General features: G+C 27.8%; 2 protein-coding genes across 2 annotated transcripts in view; one reads left to right on the forward strand and one right to left on the reverse strand.

The window, feature by feature from the left end:
* Window positions 1–11,772, reverse strand: part of LOC122499037 — a 34,189-nt gene extending 22,417 nt beyond the window's left edge. The window contains exon 1 of the mRNA XM_043607083.1: window positions 11,054–11,772. The gene's annotated coding sequence lies outside the window, so the exon portion shown is untranslated. The remainder of the gene's footprint in view (window positions 1–11,053) is intronic.
* Window positions 1–18,460, forward strand: part of LOC122499038 (N-alpha-acetyltransferase 15, NatA auxiliary subunit) — a 71,687-nt gene that overhangs the window by 33,182 nt on the left and 20,045 nt on the right. The gene's annotated exons all lie outside the window — the stretch shown is intronic.

Consider the following 18,460-nt stretch of genomic DNA (forward strand, 5'->3'; position numbering starts at 1 on the left):
TTTTCTAGCAATAAACGTGATTTGATGATGTTCCTCCACAAATGAGGAGCGAACATTCGCACAGATTCTGGGAGCGAAATCTCCTTCGGCACTCATTTTATGCCCACTGTAGGGTAGGTTGATCTGTTAATAACACCGTTATGATTCTCGCATCTTTTTTGTCGGATGTTGAGAATTTAGTCGTTCTCGATAGGATTATGTTTGTTCCCAGGAGTGCCTTGACTTGTCCATGCAACCTCGTCACTCCCGATGTCCAGTAGTCAGTCATTGTTCGAATTCCAAGGTTAGGCATTTATCAAGAATGGCAATTGTCGACTTAGGTCCGATAAATTGTTAACATTGTTCTTAAGCTAATTTATCCTCTGTATCGTTTCTCTTAATTTCACTTTGTTTTCCAAGGAGGAGAGTAATGCGATTACTTATCATTTTCTGATTTGATGTATTGTTGCATTACAATTGCGGTCTGGTAGATAAAAGATAAAAAATTGCTTCTTGCTATCCGAAAGGATAGAAAGCATAAAAGGATTCATGAAAATAAGTGTAATAGAAGTTCGTAAATGCCATAATTTTGGAATGAAGGCAGTGAATCTTGAACATACAAATTGATCAAAGTAGTTGTTTTCTGTAAAACTCCTAAATTGGTATTGTTTCTTCCATTCGATTTATCTCTGTACCTGACGGATCTTTATCTTTCGGAAAAAGCGCAGAAGTTCAATATGTAAATTCTTCTCTGGTAGATAAACTTTTGTATACATTGAAAGATACAAAACTCTAATTCTGATTTAACTATCATGTTGTATTGCTGGATATGCAACTTAATATAGGATTTTTTATGGAAAACAAATTTTGTCTGTTAGAGATTCATGTTAAGTTGCTTAAAAGCTGTAATTGTTTTAGCACATAAAAAAAATTTAGGTGCTGTAGGTCTTCTAGTACCGGACTTTAGTCCGTAACTCCGTACATGACAGAATCAAAAGAAGCTAAAGTCTAACATACAAACAGAAATTAAAAAACCAATTTCAAAAGCAAAAAATTCAACTCATCGAAATCAAGTTCCAAGTCCAACTAATCCACATCTGTAATCACATCCAATGCAATTGCGTATACAATCAAATACAAAATTGCAATTTTAAACCAGAACACAAACTTTTCACCCACTTCCAATAAATAACGTGGGAAAATCGAATACTTATTTTTATTTGTTTTAATATTGATTCAAGTCTTGAAAGAAATCAGGCGGAAGACGATTCCGGAACTGAAAATGACTGAAATCAAGACAAATGGTAGAGCAATGTTCTATATACTTGTCTTTAAAGACGTTTTATGTAAATCTCACGTCGCTTTCAATTTTCTGGACTGTCGCGCAATATGTTTCAAGAGAGAAAGAAAGAGAGAGAGAGAGAGAAAATATAGAGAAAGAGCAGGTGAATGTACACGATCACTGCATGCAAAATACACCCAGCAATCAATGTTCAATCTCAATGACTACTATCTTCTCAATTGATCCGATTTGCACTCTCAAATGTATCCAAACAACAATGCATTTCATTTTCAAATTAAACAATGCGCACGTGATGTTTCTCCAGTTTGCAATTATATATAATTGCATTAATCTCCCGTTTCGTGTTCTTTTCACATATTTTAATTAATATCAAGCATCAGTCGAAACATTTAATTATCTCTTTTAAGAAGTTGCGCCTCATTTATTAGATTTATTAATTTCATTGTGGCTTTTTTTAAATTTATTTCCCGGCACTCGTCAATTTGTTAATCGTTAATTTTTCTATAAAGTGGAATTGTAAAAAAACTACTCTAAAAATTTGTACTATGGATAAAGTCGTCCTCAAATGCTGTTCATCAAAATAGCATTGAATTATTCATACTGAAAAGAGATAAAAGCTATAAATTATTCTCCTTTAATTATGTATTGATGGCAATTAGCACCAGGCGAAACATTTCAGAGCAAGAAAAAACATCTGTTTTTTAATTCATCGAAAGCTATTAGCGAGATATTTATTGGTCAATCGTCAAGAAACAGGTGAACTGATAATATGATGTATTCCGGTCGGTATAAATTCGAACAAAACGAGCACAAGCAGTTCGAGTTGTGTATACATTAGCCGACTTGGAGAAATAAGATTGAGATTCAATTTCCGTTATTGGCAATTTTCTTTCTTTTCCATATCGCAAACATGGTTTTGATTTCATTAGACTTGAAAGAGAATTATTGTAAACTATACTATTTATGTATTTTTCTTTTCTGTAACAAGATGAACTTTCTCTCTCCGTGCGGAAAAGTGCGATAAGATCACAGGGTGGTCATTAATCAAAGAAAACTGATTCGATCTCTTTATACAATTGATTTGTCTGATGTTTGGCTTTTGCGCCATTATATTTACTTTATGATTTAACAATGGAATTCACTCGCTCAGTTAAATAACATGACCTTAAATCTGATTGAAAATTTATTCTCGAATTTATTTTCCAAAGGTAGTCTTACCATCTCGGTGTTGAGGATGAATTAAACAATGGTTCTTTGAGGTTGTCAACAATGAGGCATCATCGTTTGTTAATCTATTGTCAATAGATGTTTACTAATGATTGACTCAATCATACCAGGAAGTAGGGAAGGTATATGAAGGTATATTATTGTATGAAGTGTATTATCGAAAAAAGTACATGCATGCGAGGAAGTCCAATTACAATCTTACGAAATTGTAACCGCCTTGTGCGTTTGCACAATTTCTGTTTTGCATGCCAAGCACTCGCAAAATAACGGAATAATGGGTGAAAGCAACTGCTTGACATCCCCGGTAATCATAACTTATAAGTCATTATCCAGAAATGTAATTGGCTGTTCAGATCGGGAACATTTCTAATTTCTAAATAAGAACAATATAATGTGTACTTTGTATTTTTTCATGTACATAAGAGTCGATTAAGATAATGCATTAACGATCCTGCTTTATTAGGGTTTAGCCAGAAACCAAGTGCTTTGTTTAATGTACCGAAAAATAATGTCAGAAGAAAGCAAACATTTGGTTCAATTAACTGAACACTTGGTACAAGCATTTTCCTTCCGAGCAGGCAAATTTATCTGCAAACCTAAAGTTAGAACTTTCCTAAGGCACTTGGGACCTTTACTAGCTAGAAACTAAATTAAAAATAACTTTCGTTTTTAATTTGGAGTATTTCAGAAAAAATACTAATAAAGATAATGCGGAAAACTAGAAAGATTAGAACGACTTTAAAAGGTCTGCCAGTTGCTACCCTTTATAGGAAACTTGAAGTCTTCTTTAAAAATACAAACATCATATAAACTAGCAGAAATATTGGTATGCTTCAGCATTCTAAATTTTTATGTTCTCAAATTCAGAACACTAACTGCTTGAGAAGTTTCAGGTTTCATGAAAACAGTTATCGAAAAGTACAGTGAAAATAATTAACACCTGACAATTTTACGGTTTGAATAAAACACTTGTCATACAGACAAATTAATGCTTTTTGAATATTAAAAAAATGCCAATAGGAGTGATAACAAAGTAAGGAAAAATAATTTTTCATCATGATTTTTTTTGTAACATTAACTCGAGTGTAAAATTGTAAAGTCGCTGGACAACTAACATTTGAAATTGCGGTTTTTTTCTGCGTTCAATGGCGTCAGTTGTAAACTGAACGTCGATTGGTCTGCACTGACAAAATTGGATCACAACTGCAACTTTTTTTTCCAAATGACAGATACATGTACATATGTTACATACGTGTACGGGATAAAGTGAAAGTAACACTTAATAGACGCGCGTTTTACTCTGCATGCGAACACTACTTATTAGTGACAAACGACAGAGAGGGCAATTAACCAAGAAATGCTCCCCTTCTTCATCTTTCAACTCCTATATTTGTAAAAGTCCCATAACACTCAATAAGCGAAACGGAAATCGTATAACTCTCGCCGGAAACTAACGAGATCGCAGCAAAGCAAACATTAGAATGGCGGAGCAACCAAGATCAATGACAGGTGAAAATTGGCGGGTCTCAATTTTCGTATCATTATCATTATGGTAGTGAAAATGGTTTTAATTTCAGTTCAGGAAAAGCTAATTTTGTTCTTCTATAAAAACCTTTTTTGTTTGTAAAAAATATTTAAAATACATATTCAAGGTTGCTACAGGTGAGGAAAATAAGATAATTCGGGAAATTTTATGAAAATAATTATAGAGGAATAAATAATGAAATGAATAGTTTAATAAATAAAAAAAATATTTTTAGATGTAAAAAAGTGGTCGAAGTCGTTACTACAGTTCAGTGTGAACGTGTTCTCACTGAGGGGGCCGCTTTGGGGGTTAAGGCACTGCCTCAACATGAAGGCGCTGCCCTCATATTTTAAAGTCATATATTATGACCGAATATATATTATATATTCAATTTATACTACATATACACAGTATATGCAGTGTTGTTTTATTAGTCAAAGATCGCAGATCTTTTCTGACTAAACGGAAGTTCCTGAGTAACATCAGACCACCTGTCAATGAACCAGTCGAGTTGTCCTTATATATTAAACGTAGGCTTCATTAAGCCACTTGCGAGAAACGTCAATTTCACATCGACTCAAATTAATAATTACTTTGTCGACAAATTCTTCAATTCTCACTAAACAATTGACCCTGGACCATTTAAATAAAATTGCAAAAACTCCCAAAGTATTCAATAAATATTTCTTTATTTAAAACGAAATTAAAATTTACAGACTTTAGCCACTGATACTGCTTTTCGAACCCTGGTGGAGATTTTTAGAAACTTCGACAAAGTTCACAGTGGTGGCGTTCGTAACTAACTATGTATTTCTGATTTGAACATTTTTAATCTTTTTTGAAATATATCATTTAAATGTTAAACATTATATAATTAAAATATATTTTTAGGTAATAATCAATTATTTATTTTTGTATTTAAATAATTGAATTCTCAACTTTCTTTTTTCTTTTTTTTTTAATTATTGATTTAAAAAAGAATTTCAGTGCAAATTTTAAAAAATATTTCAAGAATTCCAAGAATTGCAGTTGTAATTCTTAGAAATAATCAAATTTAAAAGTTTTTACATTTAAAGTATTTTGAAACTAAAATTTTGAATTTTTCTATTGAAATAATTAAATTTTTAAACAACTTGCTAAAAATTATTAAAATTAATTGAATTTCTTCAAAGAATTTTATTATTTAGGAAAATAATTGATTTGCTTCGAAGAATTTCATTATTTATGAAAATGATTAAATTCTTAGATTTTTCAAAATTTTTCTGAAATTCGTTAAATTTTTTAATATATATATATTTAATTAATTAATAAAAATATTATTTATTATTCAATACATTATTTATTTTTGTATTTAAATAATTGAATTCTCGTAGAATTTTCTATTAAAAATTGATTTTAAATATGAATTTTAGTAAAAATTTTAGATAATAATTGAATATTAACGGCATTAAAGCTTGAATTTTTAGAAATAATTGAATTTTGAAAATGTTCCAAATTAAAATCTTTGAAAATATTAATTTTTAATACTAACAATTCTACAGAATTTATCTTTTTGAAAAAATTGTAAACAAATGGATTTGAAATTTTTCAAAATCTTACTAAAACTCTTGGCCAAATTTCAATTATTTTCAAAAATTTTACTCAATTCAATGACTTTCAATATCTATTATTTTAATAAAATTCTCCAAAAGAATATTCAATTATATAAAAAAATTTAATAAAATTCTACGCTACCATTTAATTATTATCTTAAATATTAACATAAATTATAAAAATTTCACTGTAATTCAATTATTTACACATTTTTTATAAATTTCTTTGTAATAATTCGATTATTTTCATCAGTAATAAAATTTTTTACAGGGATTCAATTTTAGATAATAATAGAATATTAAAAGCATTAGAGCGTGAATTTTTAGAAATAATTGAATTTTGAAGAAGTTTCAAGTTAAAATCTTTGAAAATCTGAATTTTTCATACTTTTAATTAACAATTCTCTAGAATTTTGAAAAATTTTGAAAAATTTTAATTGAATTTTGTTTGAAATTATTTGAAGTTCTTATTTTCTAATATATGTATTTAATTGAAAAATTTCCGAGTAATCAAAATTTTTTCAAAAATTATTAAAAATAATTGATTTAGAGAAGAATTTTAGTTAAAAATTTCGTAGAAAATAATAATTGAATTAAAATGATGGAAATACTTTTGAAGAATTAATTAGAGACGTAATGTAACATAATTTTGAAAAAAAATCTTTCTGCCGTGTTACCAGTGTAAAAAATGTTAATTTTAATCAACTTTGCGGTTGATCCATGTCAGCATCATTTTGAACAAGATGAAATTATCAGTTTATGAATTTTTAAAATTTATACCGATCTAAACATGTTTAAAATTAACACCAACTTCAGGGATCTTGCAGATCAATTGGTAATCCGATAGGTGTTCATCCTGATCGAAAGTTTTAGTTGCTATTTAGCAAATAATAAATTTCCAATTATAGAAAAAACTTACGCTAAATATCGCATATATGAGGATAGAATATTTATCGTAAAGATAAATTCATCTAAACACAAACCATTATATTTGATTGTGAAAGAAAATCATGGGGGTAACTTTGATTCACTATAATAAAGCCGCTACAGTCAATTAGTGTAATTAACACGTTTCGCACGAAGAGAGGGGATTTTTTTTTCAAATTACTGAATGTAATAGCTGACATCAGAGATTACGAATTGATTTTCGCCTCGTCCGGCGTGGCATCACGACACAAACCTATTGCTTCGATAACACTTATGACTTTCACTGGTTGAGCTGTTGTACTGTTGTACTGCCGTTTCAGTCAAGTAGAGATATAATCACGTTGACTGCGGAGCGATCGTGATCACGCGAGTCTATAGGGCCCGCAAAAGACAAGAAATATACTGATATGCTTTTCATCAAAGATAATCTCTATAATCATTCCGAGTTAACTTTCTTACTTGGGATCAATCATATTTTATTTTATCTATATATGTTTCCAACTACTGGCGAATTAACTCGAATCGAGAAATTCATTTTCCCATCTTCTGGAAAAATTTTCTCTATTTTCCTGCGGTCAGTCATATAAAATTGGGAAACTGTTTACTGTAGGATAAAAGGTTTCGAGTTTCTCATATTACGTAGAAAATTGTATTTTATTTTACCAGACCGTTTCATTTTCAATTTGAATATTTATTTCAACTTTTTATATCTTTTTTTCAATTAAAAAAGATATTAAATAAAAATATCTAATATTACTTTAACCCATAAAAAATTATAATTATGTAATTATATAATTATATAATTATAATTAATTTTATTATAGATTTTTATGCCTGCAATTTTTTCTACATTTTTTCCGCATATATCGATCAATACTTTCATATATTTATCGATCTTTCGATAAATTTTTATAGATTTATTAAATGATTCAATTTTAAGGATTCTACGATATATTTATGATTCAATATATCGATTGATAATTATTCAATAATATTTTTTTAATACTACAGGATTCCTACAGAAATCCGAATTTAAAATTCCATATACCTTTTCCATGATTTCCAGGTCAAATTTTTACGAAATTCCAGTGGAATTTTAAATCTAATTTCATTATTTTTGGGCTCTTTAAAAACACTTTACTTATTTAATAGTCTCCACCCTTTGGTAAAAATTCTAAAATTATCAAAATTTATCAAAAATTAGAAAAACCGATTTTTTTAAAACTCAACATTTTTTCTTCTCTTTTATGGGATTTAGCTTCATTGTTATGTATTTGAATTTCTATTCAAGAGAAAAAATGGAAAACAGGAAAAATTTAGAAACTTTTAAAAATTCCATACCATTTCCATGATTTCCAGATTCTGTAGGAACCCTGTTACTAATAGTTATTAATAATTAATTCTTTGATTTTCAAAGTCAAAATATTGATTGAAATTGAATTATTCGATACGAGAAAAATAATACATTTTTCTTTATTTGCATTGCATGATTCGTATAAGAAAAAAACGAATAATTTTTTGTACCAGAAAAAGAATCCCGCAGTTAGTTATATGATTTTTTGATGCAAAAAAAATTATAGAGTGTATTAATTCACATATATGGAAGTTTTTTTTAGAGAGAATTTTCTGTAAAAAGAAATTTTCTATAATTATTATATTTGAAAATATGATTTCAAAGTTAATTAATTATATAAAAATAATGTAAGTTCAATTATGGAAGTCGAGAGAAATTTAATATTTGCACGAGTGTTAATTGTTCCTTCGACTTGTAATTTAACATGAATCTATAAATTAAAATTTTATTCAATCAATTTCACTTCATAGAATGCAGTTTTCTTGCAAATTTTTTTTCTAATATTATGCAATTCTCTGTTGTCTGTTTAATTTTTTCAAATGCCTACGTCTATTCATTTTGATTTTCTTTTCTTTTTCTTTACATCTAATCATGCAAAGTAGTTTTTACATTCCTGGCAAAAATAAGATGTTGAATATTTTTTATTTTATAGAATAGAAATATTTTTAGTACAGTAGTTATTGTTTCTATTTAAAAATTAAATTTAACAAAATTAGTCGCAGAGCAAAATAAGTAATTTAAATAACATTTACGAATGTTATAGAGATGCAAATTTAACAATTTGAGATTATTATTATTATTATTATTATTATTATTATTATTATTATTATTATTATTATTATTGTAATTTTTTAGTCTAAGGTTCTGGAGCTGTTTAGAAATAAATAATCGTTCCTCTCTTACGTTTCTCAATTGGAATTTAAAGTTCACCTCGAGATGAATGTAACGATGTATAATGGCCAATACTCGTATTATTCAATTAGTCAAAGTGCCCAATTTGCAAGCAGTCAATTAAGGCGGTCAATGACAGACGCTCGCTCGCTCGCGTGAAAAATGCAATGCGTCAGTCAAATTTTTTCTTGCATTTCAATTTCAATTCAATTACATTGTTTACAATGTGCAAATTATTGAGAATTTTTTTTTTTAATTAATCTTTTCCATTTATTTAAGTGAGTACATCGTTAAAAAAATAGTAATTATGTTCAAATAAATTATTTCCGTTTATTTAGAGGATATAATTAATAAAGAAAAGACATTAATAATCGTATTTTTTTATCTTTTTTTAAATTTTATTACAAAACTGTTTTTGTTTAAAAAAAAATTAATAAGTAATTTGCACTGACAGGAAACAATTATGAAATTTTATAAAAATGTCTTTCAATGTAGGAACAATAGATTAAAAAGCAAAATTTTGTTATCAAAAATTTCAGATTCGTAAAAGTTCATGGAATTCAGTAATTAATTAATTAATTTAATAATTTTATTAAAATCAAGAAAAAATATTTCAAAATTTAATAAAATATTCTAAACTTTATTAAAGTATTGCGTGCACAGAAAGAGAAATTATTTGATTAAAATAATCGATTATTACTTATTGTTTATTATCAAATAAATATTTACTTGAATCAACTACTATGTAATTGACTTAAATAAAAATCGAGATAAAAATTATTTGATGAAATTAAATATTTACTTGATAATAGATAAGTAATTGTTTACTTGAGTCAAATAAATGTTTTTTAATGTGCGGTCAATTTCATACAATGTTTAATAAGGTTTAAAAACTTTTTTATAAGTTATCTTTTTTATCACATTGTCTCTTTTTTAAAATACATTGAAAAAAATTTTATTTTATTTAAATAACCGATTAGTTGACTATTATCAATTAAATATTTACTTGAATCAAATAATATTTATTGGAGTCAATATTAAATGGTATTTGAACCAATAATTTCAGTATTTGAAGCAAATATGAATTGAACCATTATTTAATTGACTCCAATAAATATTTTTTTATTCAATTAAATATTTAATTGATAATAGTCAATTAATTGGTTATTTGAATCAAATACATTTTTCTTTCAGTGTACATTTGTATTTTATAACAATTTCCTTTTAGTGTGGGAAAAAATAATTTATAGAAAAAGGATTTTTTTGAAATCTCGAAAATATTTTTAAATTCGATTTCTTGGGGTCCTAAAGTTGCTGAGTGTCGAAAAAGATTTTTTCCGCGAAATCGAATGAATCGAAAAATTGTTTTAAAGTAGATTTCCGATTGAAACAAAAGCAATAAATATTTTTTTTAACTTCCTAGTGAAAGAAAGAATAAGTGACAATTTTATCTGTAAAAACCCCAATTATAATAGATCTCGATACAGAGCGTCAACGCTAACTTCAGGAACATGATTTCCTAAGTTTTAATTCGCCTTGTTTTAATAATCGTTAGTTTTTATTTATATAATTTTTTTCTTAAATTGAAATTTGTTTTCTTTCTCAAGTTTATTTCATATTATTCATTACTTGTTTGTTTTCGTTTTGTTTAATTGTTTACTGCTAAATAACGAGTTTTTGCATTTTGTTTAATTGTTTATTGCTGAACGAAAGAGCTTTCGCACTTTGTTTAATTGTTTATTCTTACATGACAAAGTTATCAAGTATGTAATTAATAAATAATAAATTAACTTCTTCCTTATTTTTAACTAAAATACTTATTTCATTTTTATGAAGAAATAAATAAATAAATAATTACAAAAAATTAACTGAGATAAAAATTACATGTTGAAATGAAATAGAAAAGAAGAAATGGAATTAATGAACCAAATTGATCTGCAATTAATTGATTATTCTAATCGATTCAATTATAATTATTATAATTCTTTATAATAATTAAGACCCGTTTGCAATAAATGAAATGAAAAAATGTAGATAGTTTTTAATTTTGTTTTGTAATTTAATTAAACAGTTGCACTTATTGATAGTAGGAAGTTCGTAAATTTTTGATACTGTATCATTAAATTATTAGTCTATTTGAAAGTTGATGGAAATATTGTTTGTGATCCGATGTTTATTCCCACGCGATAAGTTTGCCTAATTAGTAAACAAATTCCATAAGCTAGTTATAATAATTGCTCGAATTATCAACTCACGGTGATCTAATCGTCGTCCTCTGTCAGGCACATGAATGTCGCATCTGCCGCCAAATTTGTTTTGGAAAAAAATATAAATAATAGTAGCAAAAAAAAAACACCCCTAAATCCAAAGAGTTGCCCCTCTCTTCTTTTCCCTCTAGAACGAAAAAGAAAATCCAGAAACAGAGAGTATTTTGTCTGTTAATTTTTTTTTTCTGTTGAAAATATCCACTACAGGATTCAGGTCCTGTTGTCTCAGTCACGAACTAGTCCTCGACACTCCCATGACACAACTGGTGATGCACGATGCACCCACTGCACTTGGTACGCTGAACATGCGCTCCCCGAACGGATTTTTTTACGTATATATAAGCTTCGTATTTAATTGGCCGAGTGCCAGTTGGACACTGGGCTTTTTTCGCCTTTTTTTCTTTTCCAGAGTGTTGTCGCGCACGCGTTTTTTTTTTTATTCTACGACGAGAATTGGAAACGCTCCGATCACTGTGGCTTTTGACTGACAACTAAAAACCTCGTGGTAGCGGGACCAACGTGAGACGAAGACGTTTGGGGTCCTGGCGAACCTGCTCTCTTGCTGGCTCCCCCCTCCTCTCCTCGGGGCCCAGCATCTCCCACCACCCCTTTTTTCACCCTTTCGCCCCACTCCCGCCGCGCCGCACCGAGTGCAGCTTTACATTCTTTCGCGCTGTTTCGCGCGCGACCCACGTTGCAAGAAATGTGTATCACCCGGTCTTTGAGGCCACAAAGACTTCACTCCCAATATTGTGGGTGGGACTCAGGAATTTCATTCCGACTTTTTCACTTTAATTGTGTTATTAGAATTTAAAATAACCTTTTAGACAGTATCAGAATTTTTCCTTTTTTTTTTCACTCTAATAATAATTAATTGGGTTACCACGCAACCTGGAAATGTCATTCTCCTAATTTGAATCAGTTAAAAAACATGGTTTTAACTGACAATTAGTGACTGACTTTTTGCTTCTTAATCTGTTAAAAATAACTGATTTTCAGTAAAAAAAAATAACTGAAAAATTAGTTACAACTTAATTAATTGAAAAATTATTAAAATGTTTTTTTTAAATTCTTTGGATTTTATTATTTATGAAAATAATTAAATGTTTTGGTATTACAATCAATAGTAGATATTAAAAGTCATTGAATTCAGGGAAATTTTTGAAAATAATTGAAATTTTGCCAAGAGTTTTAGTTAAATTTTGGAAAATAATTGAATTTCAGAGAAGAATTTTATTATTTATAATGATAATTGAAATTTTGACGAGAATTTTTTGTAATATTTTAACATATGTAATTGAATTTCTGCGAAGAATTTTATTAAAATTTTTGAATATAATTGAATTTCAGAGAAAAATTGTATTATTTACAAAGATAATTGAAATTTTGGCGAAATTTTTTTAATTTTTGAAGAGAATTGAATTTCTATGAAGAATTTTATTACTTCTGAAAATAATTGAATTTCTGCAATTATTTGTTTAAAATTCAATTTTTTTAGTGTTTTTAACTAAAATTCTTTTATAAATCCATTATTTTTAATAATTATTTAAATACAAAAATTTTTACATAATTTCAGAATAATTTGAATTATTATTAAAATTTTATAAAATTTCAAATTAAAATCTTTTAAAGTTGATCTATTCAAATCGATCCACATTTCGATTATTTCTAGATTTTTTTATATATCGCAATCATTTGTTAAAAAATTATAAAATTAAACAATTTTTTTTACTCAATTAAATAAAAAAAAAAATTTTCCGAGATTGAGTATAAAATTTCTTTTTATTTTGAAGAGAAAAAAATCGAGACTGAATGTATATTTACTGGAGGAATTTTCAATCGCGTTGTGTCGTAAGAAATAAATTTTTGATTGAAAATATTACATGAAATGGTTGATAAAATGAAATGTAATAACAGTAGTTGATTTTGATATTATGCACTGCACACGTAGGACGTAGGTTTATATGCGAGAAGAGCCTGAGGCAAACAGATAGTGGAGTGAAGTTAAGTGTGTGTTGTCTGGCCGTGAAGCTACCTCTCGCGCGTCAGGAAGACTTATTACGAAAACATTGATCTGATCGGAAATTGATTTTTCTTATCGGTCAGCAATTCGAAACCCGGAAAACGCGATGATTTATTAAGCTTTTAAAGGTCAGACTTTCTTGTGCATTTTTGCTTACAAGTTTCGCTGAGTTTGCTATACGGAGAAAACGATTCAGAGTAATAATTTCAATATTACCTTTTTTATTTTTTATTCATTTTTTTTTGTCTCTACAGAATTTATACACATTTTTGGTAAAGTCGAGTATCATTTTCCAACAGGGAGAATTTATATTTCCTCTTCTAAACAGAGAAATTTAATATTATTCCTACAGTGTAAATTTACATAATATATTATAAATTAATTTTCAAATGGAAAACATTCGCATAATCATGATTTTTTATAATAACTCCTTTTTAATTAACATGAGTCATTTTCTTCTTTGATTATGAAATCTCGAAAATAAATTTTCTTCTTTTATTAGTAAAATTACAGGGTTGCCTGATAAACAGTTCTGAATCATAGTTTCAAAATTATTACTCAGAAAAATGTTCAATTACTTCTTTTTTAAATAAATATAAAATCATTATTATTTTTCCTTAAGAATTAAGATTTTCAAAAACTTCAAATTCAAACTTTTTTTAAATTAAACAACTTATAATAATTAAAGATGACCGACTGCGAAGAAATTTATAAAAAAATTTGTAAATAATACAATTACAGTGAAATTTCTATTTAATTAATTCATTCAAAATTGAAATTTTACAAGTCTTATACAAGTTGTTGAATTTTAAAAACGTTTGAATTCAATCGATATACCGATTTTTTTCACACTAGTGCGATGACGATCTATTTATCGAATTATCGATCCGTGTCGCGCGTTACGTAAATAAAATAATAATTTATTTTTTTACATACAGATTCGGAAATTGAATAACTTATGGTAAATTGTAAAGCTGCTCGCATGTAATTTGCGTTCGATAGGCAATAAACAAGTACAGGAAAAATGATATTTGGGAAATATTCGTGCAACTAACAATACAGTTTTAGTTTCATTCCTCAATATTTATTCGCCCTAGGCAATTCTCATGTGTATTTTATGTGTATAGAGATAAAACTACTCCCATTATGTTTCATTTTATCCAAAGATTGCACGTAATATTTTAACTAAAGTATATACATACACGTTCGAATTCTTTGGCTTACGACACTTATTCGGAAATAATGCAGCATAACTAAGCAATTTCTTTATTTTATCACTTTCAATAATAATATTTCAAAGCTGTCGTAAAAAATCATATTCTTTTTTTATATCGCCTTATATACTCTATACAAAGAAAGTTCGATACGATTTTAGCGCAAATTAACCAATCCGTTGAAAACAATATGTTTGATATTAATAACAGTGTAAATACAATTGCCTCGAGTTACGTTTATTACCACATTAAGAAAAAAGGAACAATTCTGATTGTTGTAATTAACTTTAATACCTGGAACAAAAATTATTATCAACTATGTAATCTAACACATAATAGATTTTATGAAACATTCAATTTTTCCTACATTTTGGTTTTCTCTTTAGCACTTGATTAAGTTTTGCGAAACGTATTTTTTTCTTTTTTATAAAAAATCCAAAACTCGTCAACAACACTGTTTTTGCAACAAAAAACTTAAAGTCCGCAAAGTTCCTAAAAACGAAAAATTTTTGAAAAAATTATCAATTTGAAATCAAAATAAAATATATCCTCGTTTTTAAAATCGCAGCGGACTTTAGTGACTTCAGCCTCGCATTGAAAAAGAAATCTGAAAAATTATTTTCTCACCAAACGGTAGAATAAATAATAAATATAATCAAATTTAATAAGAAGAAAAAACATCTATAACACTGTTTTCTAAAAATATAAAGTAAATTATTCTAATTTTCGAAAAGAGAATTGGTCCATAATCATATAGATGTGTAATAGTTAATCAGACATAATTCTGGTGTACGTACTGTGAGAAATTCATTTCATAAAAAGAAAAACGTTAATTTCCCCCGAAACAAGTTCAAATAAGAAGAAAAATAATTCTTTTAAAACAATAATTTGTAGAAAGTATTGAATTGCCTATTTAGAAATTGATTTTGTCCACTTTTTTTTCTCTTCGCATCATTATTGAATATTTTTGTTAATGTGAAGAAAAGTAATACTTTCCAACTGTTTACGATCTTATTATTCAGTGTTGATAACTGAAACGCAAACGTTTTTTTACTAAGTGTAGTTAAATTCCCATGGCATTCATTTGCAATAGTGGGAATTCGACAATTTTTAATCTCAATCATTTCTGATAATTTTTTGCTTGAAATATTATTTTCCACTAAAAAATGTCCGTAAAGTCCGTAATTTGATTAAAAAAAGGACGAAAAGTTCGTAAATTGTATATAAAATTTTAACAATTCAAATTATTCTGAAATTAGTTTAATTCTTTGTATTTAATTAATTATTAAAAATAATGGATTAATAGAAGAATTTTAGTTGAAAACACAAAAAAAAATTGAATTTTGAACAAATTATTTCAGATGATTCAATGATTTTCAATATTTACTATTTTAATAAAGTTTTCCAGAATAAATTAAAATATTTAAAACCTTTTTAACAACATTCTACTCAAACATTTAATTATTTACATAAATAATAACATTTCTTACAGGGATTCAAATATTTACAAATTTTAATAAACAATAAAACTCATTGTAAAATTTCAATTTTTAATAAATTTAATTAGAAATTATAGAAATTAGTTAAATTTGTTAATAGGTATAGGTATATTTAATTAGTTATTAAAAATAATTTTTTTGTAGAAGTTAAAAACACTAAAATAAATTAAATTTTGGAGAAGTTAGAAATGTTTGCAAAAATTTAATTATTTTCAAAGGTAATAAAATTCTTCTCAGAAATTCTACTATATTCAAAAATTTAAAAAAAATTTTGGTCAAAATTTCAATTATCTTTTAAAAATAAAAATCTTTTACGAAATTCAATTATTTTCAAAAATTTTAACATTTCTGAAATTTTGATCAATTGCGGTTCTTATTTAATTGTTTGTAATTTGTCTAAAATTCTTGAGTTCAGTTTAATTAGAAAGGCAGTTGACATATTATTGACAGATGTTTTGATTCTTTGAATGCTATAATAGAATTAGACGAATAAGAGATTCAAGGGGAAAAAAGCAGAGAAAAAACTTACGAAATTTAATTTTTTTTTCAATAGTTAATTGAGTGTTGAAACGAAACAAATGTAATTTCGTGACGATAAAAAATGTTGGTGGCACTTATAATATGTTTTGTTTAATCCAGTTATCGAGACACATAATAATAATCGTGTAGTGAATTCCTAAGATCATAACCTTTAAATGGTTCGACTTTCGAAAAGAAATATACATAATAAGAACTCTCGAGACACTTGAATAGCGAAACGAAGCTCAAAAATAATACTTTTCAAATTAATTGCGAATTATTGATGTGATGCATAAATTTCAAAGAATAAGTGTCTTGGTAAAGAGGATTTTAACAAAAAAAAAAAAACATAAGCTATGAGTAGATAATAATCTGCCCACGTGGTTTTTTTTAGTTATAATGTTGTTTTGAAAGAGTCCAATTTAACATGCTTTTGCGCTGATCACTTCTTTTACGTGCGTAAGAGACTTTGAAAAATTTGAGCAATTAATCAGTATTCTTTTATTAAAGGTATTGCGACTAAAAGGAACTTGAAAAATCATAAGCACGGTGGAAATACGAATATTGTTCGCGGGGCCTAATCGTGCTTTTGTGACATGTCCAAGTTAGGCGAGAGATGATTTTTCTGTCCTGAGAGGAACCTTTTGTACGGCATTGTGACGTCAGTTGGCCCGAGACGGAATGCGAGTATGGAGTTAATTTTAGATGGAAGTCACTCCACAATATTCCCGGCTGATGGCCCTGAGTCATCGCAAGGTCGCAGTCCTCCTGAAAAAAATTAAAAAGAAAGCAACTAGGGTCAATCGAATTTCAATGCGGCCAAGTTTCTTGGAATACCTATCCGAGGACCTCGCCTCCTCGCAGAGTTCATTAGACCTCTTCCATTTTTAGTTGATCACTCCGGATCTATCAATTTGTCATTTGTCTTCTATTTTTCTTGCTATTCGCTTTTAGGTCCGACTACGTCTGAGGTGATTAGTGGTATTAATAAATGTGAATCATTATTTTTTTCAACACCACGATTAAAAATGGAAAACAAACAAATTAATACGAAAGTATCGGGTCTTCTACTTCTCCAAGAATAAAAATAGATTATTTTTCTTCACGTCCCATGAGAACAATAACTGAACATCAAATACAGAATTACTTTGATTTTTTCTTACTTCTGGAAATAATTTAATTTATTTTCAATAATTTCTATAACAGGGCTGCCACATGTCAGGAAATTTGGGGAAATTTAAACAAATGATTGAAGAAAATCAATTATTTCCAAAAGTAATAAAATTCTTCGTAGAAAAGGTTTGAATTTGAATCTTTTAAAGAATTTTAATTCCTATAGAAAAATAATAATGATTAAATATTTATTTAAAAAAGAAGTTATTGGTATTTTTGATTAATTTTCCAATTAGAGAAATTCGTAAATAAATTTAATAGACCACTTTTTTTGAGTATCTAATATTTTGAGAGTGTATCAGAACATTCTTTAGGTTCAGGGAAAAGTCAAGGAAAAACGAAATTAAATTTTTGTGGCAACTCTGTATAAGCAAGTGTTTAACATTTTTTGAAGTAAAAGTAATTATAAAATTTCATAAATAAAAGAAAGTACATAAAGAAATTTCAAAGCAGATGAGTAAACTATTTATAATAAAGATATAAAAACGGAAATGAAGTAGACAATCGCAGGGGACTTTTTTTCAACTACAATTAATGAAAGTCTTGACTCTCCTTTGTTAATTGGAATTTAATTTAATCAGCAGGATCTTCATATCTAGTCTGAATGTTCTTGAATCGAGTTAGTTTATTCATTTATTGTTACATTCAGGAAGGACAATAAAATTGTCGTTATTAAAACAAGTTCACTGACATTAAAAGCCATCTGCTTCCTGCACTTTCGATCTTGAAACAAAGAGTGTAACCTTGTAATTAACGTGTATTAACGGCAATTGCGAGACGAATCTTACCTTTCTTCGCATCGTCCCCATCGTCCCCAGCAATCCATTGTAATTCCAGTGCGCGCTTTTACGCGAAAGTGAGAACTGGTTCTCGCGCACATTAGACACTGTCTCACTCTCAAAGTTTCATTCCTCAACTGCCTCGACAATTTCTCTTAACAAGTCGGCAGCATTCATTTCAAGATCAT

The sequence above is a fragment of the Leptopilina heterotoma genome, unplaced genomic scaffold (assembly GCF_015476425.1).
Source record: "Leptopilina heterotoma isolate Lh14 unplaced genomic scaffold, ASM1547642v1 Lhet_163, whole genome shotgun sequence".
NCBI lineage: Eukaryota > Metazoa > Arthropoda > Insecta > Hymenoptera > Figitidae > Leptopilina > Leptopilina heterotoma.